Source organism: Lipotes vexillifer, unplaced genomic scaffold (genome assembly GCF_000442215.2).
Source record: "Lipotes vexillifer unplaced genomic scaffold, Lipotes_vexillifer_v1.1 scaffold1215, whole genome shotgun sequence".
NCBI lineage: Eukaryota > Metazoa > Chordata > Mammalia > Artiodactyla > Lipotidae > Lipotes > Lipotes vexillifer.
In genome coordinates, this window is record NW_006790710.1 from 317,431 (window position 1) to 333,678 (window position 16,248).

Below are 16,248 nucleotides of genomic sequence, written 5' to 3' on the forward strand. Positions count from 1 at the left end.
AAAAGGAAAACAGCAACATACCTGACATTTAGCACAAATTTATTACATGACTGACCCTGTGTTACCTACTCAATTACTTTCCCAGAGGAAGCCTATTAATGCATATATTTATACACACTTTAAAATATCTATTGAGCATCTACTGTATACCAAGTACTGTGTTTGGCACTGGGAATACGGTAGATGATGAGGCAAGGTTTTGGTTGGGCTTTAAATGGCACAAATAATCCGATCTCCTGTACTCAGAATTCTGAATAGTTTCACTTAGAAACACAAGTATCTACTAGGAATTGAAACTCCTGTCTTGTTACTGACGGATTGGAAAAACTATCTTTCTACTTGTCCATCAAACTGTAGTGGAGGCCCTGGCGGACATTTCTGCCCAGGGCAGCAGCAGACAGGAAAACCTCTGTGGTCTGTGTGCAGGAGAGGGAGGGAAGTGGGAGGGGGAGAGGGAGACAGAGACAGAGAGACACAGAGAGAGGGAGTGTTGCTTGAAGTCCTTTCCCTGATACCCTTCAGGGAGCAGGTGAGGCGGGTACGGCCAAGGTGGGTGGGTGTTTCAGATTTGGCTCCTGGTTAATAACTCAGTAGAGCTGTGGGTCTCTGTGGGGCACTTTGGAGGAGAGGACCTGCTGCTTGGTTCATCTACGGGGACATTTCTCTTATCTGAATGGCCTCTCTGTATGGCAGGGCAACATCTAATTACCAAGCATCGGCTCCTCTCCTGTGAATGGCCCTCCTCCCCTTTGAAGCCCCGGGTCCCGGATCCCATTCTTTAGTGTAAAGGAAAGTGGGATCCGGCTGCTCGCCGCTCAAAAGCCAATAGAGAGGCCAGGTTGTTGGAAAGGAAAGTTTGCTTTATCTTGGATGCCGGCAACCGGGTGCGGGGGGGAGCGGGGGAGCGGGGGGCAGACTCCTGTCCAAAGGGTGACTCCCCCCCACTGACAATCAGGGGGCAGGAGCTTTTATAGGCGGATGCAGAAACAGCACAGTCAGCTCTGACCATCGTCTTGAAATTAGTCATGCAGTGGTCTGATCAGCATCATCTTGACTGTTTTAAGTAGCACACGGTTAATCTTCAGTACCAGGGTCAGTTTGTTCTCATTTCTTTGAGGCCAGTTCTCGGAATTGTGGCAGCTTATGTCATGGTACAGCCTGATCATCATGTAGTTAACATCTTCCACCTGGTGAGGCTTTCGGTATCTATAAGACAGCTCACGGGATATGGCTCAGAATAGTATCTGTAGCCCATGAAGAGGAACTAAATGTCCTTGACTTTGCTTACTGACTAGACTATTATTATTTGGTCTCCCTCGACTATGTTCCTTTGTTTCTGCATTTTCTCACTTCCCTGATTAAACTTATTCTTGGTTAAAGTTTTTCCACAGACAAAGGCAGGCTGAGGACATGGGGTGGGGTTGGGGGGGAAGGACCATAGGGCTCTGCTCCATTTCATTAGCTCAGGATAGCACATTACTCTAGTCCCGTATCTTTGGGACTCCTGTATGTATGAAATTAAATTTGTTTTTCTCCTGTTAATCCGTCTCACGTCAATTTAATTATTAGACTGGCCGAAGAACATAGAAGAAAGGAAGAGAAAACTTTCGCCCCTCGATAATAGAAAAGAAAAGTGAACTAGAAGCAGCACAGAAAGAAAGCACTGCCACTGAAAGCAGATCAAAGGTTATGGGTGACAGGATTGAGAAAGATGGCAAAAATGAAACTAATAGGAGCCAAGAGTTATAAAAGAATTGGAGAGAAGTGCGAACTAAGCAAGACAGACAAAGGAGATCAAACACACACATAATCGATGTCTCTAAAGAAGGTAACAACATAGTGGACAGGAACAATATTTAAAGTTGTAATTCAAGCACAATTTCCAGAAATAAAGGAAGAAGTGGCTCTTCAGTTTGAAAGATTACATTTGTCCTAGAGGAAAATATTTACATTGGACCATCAATGTGGAGACTCTTCTTAGTAAAGTTACTGAACTTCAGAAAGAAAGATAGAATCCTTTGGACACATAGACCAAGAGATCAAATGAGCTCTTGGGGGGAAAATCAGTCACGCTCAGAGCACTCACAGCCTCAATCAGTCCTTGAAATGACAGAGCAAAGTCTACAAAGTCCTAAAGAAAAAACCCGTTGACACAAGAATTTTATAGCCTCCTATGCCTTATGTGACAAATAAAGGCAGCAGCAAAGCATCTTTGAACCTGCAAGAGCTTAGAGAATATCATCCCCATGAGTTGCTTTTAAAGAAACTGCTAGATGACATTTAGCTAGTTGAAAGGTCAATGGAAAAAAATACAGGGAAAAGACCACCCGTGAGCACTGAATTCATTACGCTCGCTGTAGGGTTAAGACCAAAGCACTTGGTTACGGGCATTAGAAATGATAGAATCAGTGAAAACCAGGAGACAAAGAAGGCAAATATGTAGCTGGAGAAAGTAAATGAGGGATCTATTCTTCATTACATAACATTTTCTATTTTTTAAAAAATTTTATCCCAGGTATATTGATTACATATTTAAAAAATAAATAATGCATTTAAAAAAATAACATGAAAAAGATGGGCCAACGTTTTAGACTTTACTATTCTATCAGTTAGAAGCCAGAAGATGAAATAGAGTTTTGTGCCATCTCAACGACAACCGATGTGGGTGGAGAGAAGCCATCTAACCTCTCACAAAACCAGAAAAAAGGTTGAGAGGGAAAAGCCAAGGAAATGTAGCATCCTGTATGGGGCTTCATGATCAACTGGGTATTTTTCTTGTGGCAAACATTCCAACGACCTTTTTACAAGGACGCCCTATTACATTGGTGTGCAGTTTTGTGGAGGAAAAGGTGCTTGAGGAGCCTTTTCAGAGCAAAGTGACTTCTACTGTGGGCTTGTGGTCTTTACCCTGTGAGTCTCCTGTGATCCCCATGGCCGGGGAAGGGGAGCAGAATTTGCTGCCCCCAAATATGCGTCTTTGGCGTAAGGACTATCTTGAGCTGGTTATTTTTTAAGAAGCAGCAGACACAGAAACAGCTCTGAAAACCAAGTAGAAGTCATGAAACTCTTAGCACTGGAGAAGACAAGGACGTATAACTGCAAGACCACCTTACCCTTGTTTACTGTGCTTGTCCTGATAACCTCCCTTTACTGGCTCCCTAACCCCTAGCATCTTCTTTTATCTTTAGCTGGTGATGGTGTGGTGGCTTGGGCCATTTCAGAGAGTTTTACTCAGTTTTCCTGGGTCTCTCTCATGTATACGGGAGGTATATATGTTATTAGACTTCTGTTTGCCTTTCTCCTGTTAACTTGCCTTCTAACTCCAGGGTGGAGAGGCAGGCTTAGCCAAGAACCTAGGAGGGTAGAGGGAAATTATTTTTTTTTCTCCCACACTGGACTTGCCTATCATTTCCTTTCTTTTTCATTCTTTTTTAAACATCTTTATTGGAGTATAATTGCTTTACAATGGTGTGTTAGTTTCCGCTTTATAACAAAGTGAATTGAATACTATGGATATACCACAGTTTATTTATCCATTCACCCACTGATCCTTTCTTTTTCATTCTTTTTTAAACATCTTTATTGGAGTATAATTGCTTTACAATGGTGTGTTAGTTTCCGCTTTATAACAAAGTGAATCAGCTATACCTATACATATATCCCCATATCCCCTCCCTCTCGCGTCTCCCTCCCACCCTCCCTATCCCACCCCTCTAGGTGGTTACAAAGCACCGAGCTGCTCTCCCTGTGCTATGCGTCTGCTTCCCACTAGCTAGCTATTTTACATTTGGTAGTGTATGCCACTCTCTCACTTGGTCCCAGCTTACCCTTTCCCCTCCCTGTGTCCTCAAGTCCATTCTCTACATCTGCGTCATTTTCTGATGGTTCTTCCCTAATCCTGGTTCTAGGGTATTTCAGACAACATCTGAGCCTCAGTGGAGGACCTGCAGTGACTTAGCCCTGGACGCTGTCTCCATTCTCAGAGTCTCCCATTTCCCCTGCTGCAGCCTCACTGACGTCTGTGTCCTCAGTTCCCTGGCTGGGGCTTCTGTGTTGGTTTATTTTGCTCTGGCTCCTCCCAACTCCTCCCCCAAGAGCACATGGCCTCCTCCTGGAATCCCAGCCTGGAGGCCAAGACTCTGTAGTCCCTTAGGAAGAGATGCTGCCTCACCCCTCTTTGGGTCAAAGTCCCCTCACTGGGGTACCTTAACTTTCTTTTACAATTTTTGTGCTGTTTTTATGTTAGGTTTCTTTTCAGTGGTGTTGGTATTGTTTGAAAACTACCGATACCTTGACCACCCCAAGCTCCACCATAAACCAAGTTAACTTTACAACTTCTGGCTTGAACGAGTAGGTTTTCTGCCTCACTCTAAAATTCCTCCTCCTCTTTCCTTGCTTTCTGTTGGAACAATAAATCACCAATTCTCATGCCTCATTAAATGGTTTATACACAGAGTTGTCGACTGAAAGAAAATGCACAACCTAGAAGCTGAGAATTATGTTTCACTTGGCAGACAAAACTGAGGACTTAGTGCTGGGACACAGCCTCTCAGATGCTCTAGGCCACTGCTCCGAAGAGGCAAGGGAGAAACCAGGATATACAGCAGTTTGTGCAACAAAGACCAGCTAGTCAGAACATCAAAAGATTGCTGTTAATTAAGGAAAACCAGACATCTCAAGTTAAGGAAATTAGTGCTTTTCTATGTATGGGAAGATGCAAGAGTCTGGGCTCACTGAAATCATTCCTTTGATATGCACCTCAGCTATTTGGGGCCAGCATCCTGTGTTTTCTCGTCCTGAGTGTCCTCAGGTGCAACTTCGGGGGTGGCTGCAGCAGCCATTTGCTAGATGGGGGGCATCCTGCCTCTATCCTGAGTTCCCTTAGGGCTCACTGTTGGGGCGGTCATAATGTGATGACCCGATGGCTACAACATCCTCTGTTTACTGATGTGGCAAGCAATATTTTTCATTCACATAGTGCATCTCAAACTTTGATGTGCGTGAAAATCACCCGGGGTTCTTATTAAAATATAAATTCTGTTTCGTTTAGGTCTAAGCTTGGTCTTGAGATTCTTTTGGGGGGAGGAAAACGTTGACCCTTTTAGGGGTCCTGGCTGGGTCTGAAAAAGACAGATGAGCAGTAGGAAAGCACACAAATATATTTACTGTAAGTTTTACATAACATGGGAACCTTCACAAGGAAATGAAGACCTGAAGAAACAGTTAAACCGGAGTCTTTTTGTACTGGGTTTGATGAAGAGTGAACGGTAGTGTAGAAATAAATATAAGTCAAAAAGTGCGAGGTAAGTGTACAAACTAGGGGAAAATTAGCAACCCCTTTTGTTCAGATTCTTCTCAGTGTTTCTTCGGAGAGAAGGATGCTCCTTTGCTCAGGGCATAGGGGAGGCACCTTTCACATGAGGGTTCTGTGTCCAGGGCAGGAGGGTGAGGGTCAAGGTCAAAGTGACCTTGCTGTCTCTGCTGTTTTCTCAAACTCCTTCAGCTAAAAATACTCAATATGCCAAGGTTCCATATTAGGGGGTAGCATGTCTTGCACCCCATCCGTCTGTACTTCTGACAAGTTTCCAAGTGGTGATACCAGGCACTCCTTGGATGAAGACCACACTTTGAGTGGCTACCACTGCACTTTAATTACAACAGCAAGACCTCACTAAATGGCTTGCTTTACTACCTAGAACAAAACAAGGCCCCTACTCCTTGGTATTTAAAATGTCAGCTCTTATTGCATCTGCAATTCAGATTGCCAGTGACTTTGAGTCCTGTACACTCAAACCCAATGACAAGCTATTACATGCCCCAGTACAAGTTACTGATGTACCACAGGTAACCTAACACGTGGTTCCACACTCCTTTAATGAAGTCACATCGGGGCCGCCGCCTTTTTTTTTTTTTTTTTTTGCAGTGCGCGGGCCTCTCACTGTTGTGGCCTCTCCTGTTGCGGAGCACAGGCTCCGGACATGCAGGCTCAGCGGCCATGGCTCACGGGCCCAGCCACTCCATGGCATGTGGGATCTTCCCGGACCGGGACACGAACCCGTGTCCCCTGCATCGGCAGGTGGACTCTCAACCACTGCGCCACCAGGGAAGCCCATGTTTTAATTTTTAATCCAGCCAGGATTATAGTTGTCTTTAATCTCAGTGGAGTTGTAAAATGTAAATTTTAATATTTTTTGTGGAGTAGGGGCCATGAAAGTCATAATGTGGCCCTGGTCACATCCTCACGGTCATGAATTAGAAGGTGGCACCACAGAAAACAAAACGATGGTACTTTTTGTGAGAATTTAAATTTTATTGGTAATTAGAATTGGTTTTACAAATCATCATCTGCAATGTGTTGCTTGTAACCCTGAAAGGCATCTTATGCTGGCTGGGCAGGCTTGGGGACAGCCTGTGGGTCATCAACACTGATTATCAGAGGTAAAGGCGACAACTCTGGCATCACGTCTGCCCCCTGGAACAAGTTAGATGGTTTGTTGCTCTTAAGAATCACCTGGGAGCCAGAACAAATCCTGATGTCCAGGACATACCCATGCCCAGGCAACCAGAACCCATGGGCATCAGCTGGGTGTTAAGACCACCCCCCTCAGTGATTCCAAGGTGCAGCCAAATTTGAGAACCAATGATTCCATTCACCCCAGGGAGTGACCTTAGGGCAGCATTCCATGGAGCCCTGGTTCCTCAGAACCTTGACATCGCTAAGGTTCATTGATAGATCTTCCTTAGAAAAAGAGGGGTTCTGGAGTCAAATATCTTTGGGAAACACTAGATTTAAGGAAGTAAAGCAGTTGTCTTTACCACAGGATGTCTGGGAGAGTTAATATTAATATCAATTAATATTTTAATGAATAGGCCCAAGATGGAGCCACTCCAGCCCGGGGTGCCACGTCAGCAAACTGAAACTTACATAACTTTAGTGTCTCTGTAAATGATCCGCTGGACCAGAAGAGCGATGTACCAGTTGGGTCAGCCAACCCCCAAACACCAAGCCGACTCTGAGCTCTATACTTATTTCCCTGTTCCTCATCACCTCAGGCGAGGTTACTATATGGTCCCAGTCAGTCAGATATTTTCTGTTTTTCTCTTCCTTGTTCTTTATTCTTTATTCCATGAAAGCTTCTTGCTTTCTGCCCACTTTGCAGTTCTCCGAATGGAGTCTGTCCACTTCATGAATAAATTTTGTTTGTATCACATAACTGTCTTCTTTAATCACTTTTTTTTTTTTTTTTTGCGGTACGCAGGCCTCCCACCGTTGTGGCCCCTCCCGCTGCAGAGCACAGGCTCCAGACGCGCAGGCTCAGCGGCCATGGCTCACGGGCCCAGCGCTCCACGGCATGTGGGATCTGCCTGGACCGGGGCACGAACCCGTGTCCCCTGCATCGGCAGGCGGACTCTCAACCACTGCGCCACCAGGGAAGCCCTTTAATCACTTTTTAACATATACCAATACGACCTGAAAATTTCTAAGACAGAGAGGGTATGCAGCATTTTGAAGGGAAGCAAAATATGTCACCCCAAAATATGTCTCCCTGGCATAAGGATTGTTTTGAGTTGAGTATTTTGAGAAAGAGCCGACACAGCAGAAGTTCTGACAATGGAGAAGTTACCCTTTTGAAAGGGGAATTTCCATATATAAAGGAAATCTCTATTGGTAAGGGTGTCTCCCTCTCCGTACCAGGAAGAGAACGATGGCTCTAAATCTTTCACGGGAAATTTCTATCAGTGGGGAAGGCATTGAGTTGAGTCTTCATAACAACCTTACCTTTGTTACCATGGGTTTCCTAGGACCTTCTCTGTAACTGGCCTCCCCTACCTCACACACACCTTTCTTTAGCTACAGATGGCATTTAAGCTGGTGGTTTAGGCCACTTTGAGGAGTTACTCATTTTTCCCTGGGAATCTCCCATGTATGTATATATAACATGTGTACCTCATATATGTATGTGTGTGTGTGTGTATGTGTATATATATATATATATATATATATATATATATATATAAGATATACATTTTAATAAGCTTCAGTTTGTTTTTCTCTTGTTAATCTGTCTTTTATGACAGGGGTCTCTACTCAGATGGGTAGAGGGAAAATTGTTTTTCCTCCCCTACATTTTCCTAAACTTATTTGATCAGTCTTCCCCTCCCCCCTCATTTGGGAAGCTTCCCAAGGGATGCTTTGAGAAGTGCTAACCTAGAGTTACATTTTACTAAGTAAAATTTAAACCCACTACAGTTGCCTGTTTTGGCTGTTGGGTTTGGAGAAGATGTGTTCTTGGCATCACAACTTGGAATTCAGAATTCACTTTCCTCAAAACAATGCAGTGACAAGTAGTTGAAAGAGTATGATTAGACCTGTAATTTGGGTGTATGTGGGTAAAACAAGATTTTCTGAACTAGTCTGGAAACCAAACCACCAGAGATGAGGAGGGAATCACTGGGGGAGAATCCACTCAGGGTTGCAAGCAGGTTAGAGACATACGTATGGAATTCAACCCGGGCTTAACTGGGGAGCTGATTTTGTTGCAATTCTCAAAGCAAAGCTTTTATGAAGCTTAAAATATGCACCCATTTTTTGAATGACTGAACGTAACATGAATCGTTCTTACTTGTTGTCAGCTTATATGCCTCAAAATTCTGAGACATTCTTTCATGCTGTATCTTTCTTAAGAATTAAAAAAAAAAAAAAAACAAACCAAGCAAATGTCATTGTTATAGTCAACTTTAATTACTTGTTGCTATGGAGTTTTGCTTGGCTACAAATTCTTCATCTGCTTCTCCTAATTCAGCTAAAGTTTCAGCAGCTGAAGGGATAATCTGACTGTAATGAGAGACAATACATAAAATTTTTAACAGCTTTAGTCTTCACTCTAGCACGACCTAGCCAAGGAGTGCCAAGAAATGAAAACAAAACAGGAGACAGGGATATTTCATAAGCCCACCAGCACAGATCTTCAAGAAGAGAGATTTGAAATATTTTCTTTTTAGGGGATGGAAATTTTGTTGTAACAGCTTGAGAATGAAATAAAAAGCCATTTGTCAATGGGCTCATTTTAAAACTCAAGCTGTTAGCTGGGAAGCAGGCTCTCCCTCAGAAATTTCATGTTAACTTGTTTTTCCTGAAGAAAACAAAAGTTTAGCAGTTGTCACAACGGTTCAGATAATCTTATTCTGTGCTTGGTGGAGCAAAATAGAATTGAATGTTAGACCAGGCCAGATGAATTGAACAAACTCTTTTTTAAAAAGCATATATTTTATTAAATAAGAGTAAAATCAAACTGCAGTGGTACATGGGGCTTGTTTCAAACACTTCACTCCATATGACACATGGAAGCTGAGCATTTGCCATTATAGGTTCCTCAAATGGCTGTTCTCTCCTGCCATTTAAGAATGGAATTTGGGGTAAAAGTTGAAGTATTTAAGAGGTGAAATGGCAACATTTTTGAAACAATTTGAAACGGTGGCTTTGTAATTTCTCAACTTGGCTAGGTCAACCTACATTTCCCAGAATTCCCTTTCTGGTAGGCTTCTTGCTAGGGTGGGCCACAGACGACATTCTTGGGAGGCTTTGAGGGCAGAAGGATGCGGCAGCCATTCTGTCGTTCTTGCATATCCTCCCTGAGCAGCTGGCTCACCTCTCGCCTTGTCGGCATGAGAAGGCAGCTGGGCCTGCAACCACTCCACCTTCCCCAAGATCCTCCCCCTGATTCTCCAACTCCTGGGCCAGGTGTGTGTTCAGCTCTTGAGGTAGGGCCCTGGCTTCTGCAGGACTGCTTTTTCTAAGGTTGGTGGTGGTAAGAATGACGTGAGTTTATGACTTGCAGACTTCCACTGCTCTCTGAAGTCTCGCCATCTGTCCACCCTTGTGGGGTTCCAGCCTTGATCACCCCATTTTACATCAATCAGTCCTTCTGACTCTTGCCCTGCCCGTGGACTTCAACCTCCAGCATCAGACACGAAGATAGCAGCCTTCCAGATACATGGAAACAAATACAGATATGCCGATATATAGACTTCTAGTGGTTCTTCCTCTCTGATGAACTCTGATACACATGCCTACTCTCATATATAAAAATATATATGATATACACTTATACATATATAAATACATGTAACACTGAGAGAAAGAAATCAAATATATTAAATCAAATACATCAAATAATTGTTAACAGTTATTGAACCTAGATAGTGAGCACATGAATGTTTATTTTACTATTCTTTCCAATTCTTTGGTATTTTGAACTTATCCATATAAACGATTTGGGGAAAGACAGAATGGCTCTTAGTAATGAGTAAAGATTCTCAGTCCAAAGAATTATGGAGTAACGTCTCAGCAAATAATTTTTTTTTTTAAGTGAAATTAGGCAGTATACTCATTTTATGTGCTGAAGTGCCCAGTAGGTGCCAGGCACTGTCCTAGATGCTGAAGATTCTGTGGTGAACAAGAGTACCAGAGTTCCTGCCCTCATGGAGTTTACAGTCTAGTGTTTTGTTTGTTTGTTTGTTTTGTTTGTGTCTTGTTTTTAGGCATCTACAATTAATTGCAAGTTTTACATTTTGGCCCCTCATTGCTACGCCTAATGGCAATAAATAATGCAGATGGCGGTCACTAATCGAAGATTTCCTCTGCTCTCTGAAGAGTAGCCATTAACTGACCTTCCTTGTTTACCAGCCGAATCCTATCATGTGTTTGGTCTGATCAATGAATAGGACGCCAGGGGCCATTTTGGGTCATGGTCCTCCACGTGTGCATAGACAGTGATACTGACCTAAGCCAAAGAACCACTGGAGTTGCCAAGGTCTCTTTTCCTCAGGGACCAGCCTCTAAGTTGCATATCTGGGCAGTGCTTTTGTGGGAGATGGTGGGTAGAGGGTAGTGGGGGGTGTGATGCTAGATTGTGGATCCCTGGGCAGGAGGTAGGAGGGTGATGTATGGAGAGATACTGGAGAACTGCATACACCTCACAAGTTGGGATCCACGTTTACTAACAAGACCAAGTGTTGTTATTGTAACAACACTATAAAGATTTTAAATGTCTTAAATGACAGTATTTTGGGATTGCACCTTTTGTTCTTTGGCAAACCCCAAACAGGAAATCAAACATGTACAATTTGGAAGGGAAGGAATGAGTGAAAGATTAAAATATGATTTAAAAAACCACTCAGCTTCTGTAAACTCAAACCCAGAGGAAAAACTTACCAGTTATCATTGTCTGCCATTGAATCAAGTCCAGTTCAGCAGCATTGTCTCAAATGTCTATTCTGTTTTGGGGAGGGGATGAGATTAAGACAAAAATTCATAAATAGTGCACAGGGAGATTAAGACAAAGAAATGAAATCGTTTTTGTAAGATTTCAACAGTGAAAATTTGGAGAAAAAGATGAGTACCTGTTTTGAGCCTGTTTGCCCTAAGATCCATTCCTTTCCCAATCCCTTTCTTGTCTATAACCCAGGAAGCCTGACCTCTGCAGGTGACACTTCCCAGGCTCCCTTATTGTGGTAGACAGACTACTGGCCCCCCAAAGATATGTCCATGTCCTAATTCCCAGGACCTGTGAGTGTAATTGTTTACATGGCAAAAGGGACTTTGAAGATGTGATTAAGTTAAGAGATCTTGAGATGGGAAGTTTACCCTGATGTATACAGATGGGTCTGCTGTAATTGGTCAGAGTCAGAGAAGGAGATGTGACAACAGAAGCAGAAAGTGGGAACAAAAAGTCAGAGAGGGGGTTTCCCTGGTGGCGCAGTGGTTGAGAATCTGCCTGCTAATGCAGGGGACACGGGTTTGAGCCCTGGTCTGGGCGGATCCCACATGCCGCGGAGCAACTAGGCCCATGAGCCAAAACTCCTGAGCCTGCGCGTCTGGAGCCTGTGCTCCGCAGCAAGAGAGGCCGCCACAGTGAGAGGCCCGCGCACCACGATGAAGAGTGGCCCCCGCTTGCCACAACTAGAGAAAGCCCTGGCACAGAAACGAAGACACAACACAGCAAAAATAAATTAATAAATTAATAAACTCCTACACCCAACATCTTTTTAAAAAAAAATAGAGAGAAATTTGAGGATGTTACGCTGTTGGCTTTAAAGGGGGAAGAAACGGCTAGGAGCCAAGGAATGCAAGAGACGTAGTTCTAGAGCTGGAAAAGGCAAGGAAAACTGTCTCCCCTCAAGCCTCCAGAAGGAACCAGTCCTGCCAACACTGTGACTTTAGCCCAGAGAAACAGATTCTGGACTTCTGACCTTCTGAATTGTACAATAATAAATTTGTGTCATTGTGAGTTGTAAGTTTGTGCTAATTTGTTACAGAAGCAATAGGAAACTAATACACCTATCAACTGGCTTCCAGATAGAATTGGCTAAAGGGAGGCACTGTTGAGAGATTAGAGGGTGAAGGAAGGGATAAGCCAAAGATTTCTTTTCCTCTCTCTCTGCCTTTGGTGGCATTGATGGCAGGGGCCATGGCTCCTCCTTGGATCCAGCTCAGACCAGACACACCCAGCTTCTAACGCAGGACCCCAACCCTGTGCTTTGGTAGCACCACCTCTTCCCTTTGTTTCTCCACCTGGCAATGACAGCAGCTTGAGGCTGTTGATAATCTCTGGGTTGCCTCACTGATTCTTGTTGGGCTTCTCAACAAAAAATCTCAAATGATGTGCATGAAAAATACATATATTTCTAGTAATTATACCTATATAGTCTTTAATATATATTGCAGCAAGTTTGTTAAGATCCCTTCCCAACTGTACCACCCCACCTCCTATTAGCAGTGCCGTCACAGGCCATGCCACCATTGTATCAAAATCAATTTTGACTTGTTGTAGAAATGTTTTTATAACCAATGTGCATTGATTCCAGTTATCTCTTTGTTTATGATATAAAAGCAACGACACCATTGCTTTGATTAAGATGCTCATATAAAACATCACCTCTGAGACTGGCTATTGTTCTTTCACTGTATTATCAAGTATATTAGTATATCATACTTTATAAACTTAGATAATGATGATCTCACCCATGACATTTCACATCTTATTATTCTGTAATAGCCAGCCTCTAAGATGGCCACGAATGATTTTTATCTCCTGGTATTTATACCTTGTTTATACCCTGCACATTGAATCGGTACTGACCCTGTGTGCCCAGTAGAATATAGCAGAAGTGACAGTGTGTGACTTCTGAGGCTATGTCTAAACAACATTTTAATTTCTATTTTGATCCCTTATTCAAGTTTTCTACATATTTACTGATTTTTTACTCTATTTTAAAAAATCTTTTATTGAGTACAAAAGAAGTGAAATCTCACACTGTACTTGTGAATTTGTCCATTTCGTTTTTCCTTTCTATCAGTTTTTGTATTTTGAAGCTCTGTTATTAGATGCATACACATTTAAAATTGCTATGCTCTCTTGGCGAACTTTGTAACTATGAAATGTTCCTCTTTATCCCTTTGAATATTGCTTGCTCTGAAATTTGCTTTGTCTGCTATTAATAAAAACACTCTGGCTTTCTTTTGATCCGTGTTTGCTTGATATATCCTTTCTACATCCTTCTACTTTTAACCTATTGGTGTCTTTATGTTTAAAGTGGGTTTCTTGTTGACAGCATAAAGTTGAGTTTTGCTGTTTTATCTACTTGGAAAGTCTCTGCCCTTTAACTGATAGGTATATCAGTCAGGGTTCAACTAGAGACTGGGAGTTAGTAGGAGGTAGATATTAAGAGGGTTGCTGCAAGGAGCTGGCTTATGTGAGTGTGGGAAAGTCTGAAGTTGCAGAGGTGGCCGTCTGGAAGGGGAGACCAGAGCTCTCAAGCACCAGCTGAAGCTGCTGTCCACAGGCAGAATTGCTCCTTCGTCAAGGAAGCCTCAGTTCTGCATCTAGGATAGTCTCATTTACTGACAGTCAGCTGATTATGGACTCTCTATTCATTCATTCCAGTTCAATTGAAATATAAGTGACATACACCACTGTATAAATTTAAGGTGTATACAGCATAATGATTTGACCTACATACATCATGAAACAATTATTAAAATAAGTTTAGTGAATATCCATCATCTCATACAGATACATTAAAGAAATAGAAAAAATATTTCTTTCTTTGTGATGAGAACTCAGGATTTACTCTCTCATCAACTTTCATAGATAACGTAAAACAGTGTTAATTATGTTTGTCATGCTGTACGTCACAGCCCTAGTGCTTATTTAACTTGTAACTGGAAGTTCTTACCTTGTGACCACGTTTATCAAATTCCCCCTCTCCCTACCCTCCCCACCTCTGGTCTTTTTTTCTATGAGTTTGTTTGTTTGTTTTTGAAGTGTAATTGACCTGCAGCACTATGTTATTTCCTGTTACACAGCATCAGAATCTACTTTCAAATAATATTATATCACTTTTTATATAATGTAAGAATTTTCAACAGTATATTTCTGTTCTCTCTCTCTTACACTTTGTGTTGTCCTTTTCATATATTTTACCTTTAAATATGTTATCAAGCCAACAGTATGTTATTAATTTTTAATAAACAGGTAATTATATTTTAAAAGATTTTAAAGATAGAAAAATGTCTTTTATGTTTACTCAAGTAATGATCATTTTCAGTGCTCTTTCTTCCTTTTGATAAAACCAAGTTTTCATCTGGTACCTTCTGCACAAACAACTTCCTTTAATATTTCTTGCAATGGAGTTCTGATAGAAATATATGCACTTAGCATTTGTTTTTCTGAAAAAGTCTTTATTTAAAAAATAGTTTTTTTTTTCCACCGAGTGAAGAATTCTGGGTTAATAGTTTTTTTCTTTCAGTGTTTTAGAAAATATATTGCCTCACTGTCGTCTGGCTTGCATAACTTCAGATGGGAATTCTGCTGTCATTATTACCTGTTTCTCTCTGATCATGAAGTATATCCTTCCTCTTAGGCAGATTTTAATATATATTTTTTCTTTGTCACTAGGTTTTAGAAATTTTATTATTATGTACCTTGTTACGGTTTTCTTCAAGCTAATTTTGCTTGACCTCCTTTGATTTGGGGGTTTATAGTTTTCATCAAATCTGGAAAACTTTAGAGTTAGCCATTTTTTCTTCAAATATCTTTTCTGTCCTCTGCCCTTTTCCCTTCGGATTCCATGTATGTATCTCAGACCAGTTGACTTTGTCCCATAGTAACTGATAGTCTGAACTTTTTTTTTCTTCTCCTTTTTCTTTCTGTTTCATTTTGGAGAGTTTCTGTTGCTTTGTATTCACATTTGTCTTTTTTTCTGTAGCACCTATTTGATGTTAATTGCATCTAGTGCATTTTTCATTTCAGATATTTTATGTTTCACCTCCAGGTGTTCTATTTGGGTCTTTTGATATATTATAGTTCTTGCCTCATCACGCTCTGTTTTCTTATACCTTCTTGAACATATGTAGACTATTTATGATAGCCATTTCATTATCCTTTTTCACTAGTTTTTTTTTTTTTTTTTTTGGTGTTCCGGGGGCCTCTCCCTGTTGCGGCCTCTCCCGTTGCGGAGCACAGGCTCCGGACGCGCAGGCCCAGCCAGCCATGGCTCACAAGCCTAGCTGCTATGCGGCATGTGGGATCTTCCCGGACCGGGGCACAAACCCATGTCCCCTGCATCGGCAGGCAGGCTCTCAACCACTGCGCCACCAGGGAAGCCCTTTTTTTCACTAGTTTTATTAACCCTCTCATTTCTGGCTCAGTTTCTATTGATTAATTTTTCGTGTGCTTCCTTGTTTGTCTATTAGCTTCTGATGAGCACAGGCCATTGTCGATTTTTTGTTTTTGAGTGCTAGATTTTTTGTATTCCATTACTAGTGTCGAATTTTATTCTATCACTTGGTTAAATTAGTTGGAATTGGTTTGATATTTCTGAGCCTGCTTTTAAGCTTTGTTAGGGATCATCCAGTGCAACTTTTAGTCTAGAGCTAATGCCCAGACAAGTAGCCCCACTACTAAAGCAATACTCCTTGAGGATTTTACCCAATGCTCCATATGTCTCAAGGTCTTTCCATTCTGCATGGTGGGAACACAAGCTATTCCCAGCCCTACGTGAATTCAGGGACTCCTTCTGCCTTCACTTCTTGGTGATTCTTTCCTGGACTCAGCTTCCTGTCGCATATTCACAGGTCAACACTCAGCCCAAGATTTGAAGGCTCTTCTTTGGCAGAGTCTCCAGAATCCTCACTCTTTCTTGGTAGCTCTTTCCCTTGGAGCATTTTACCAGGAAAATTCTAGC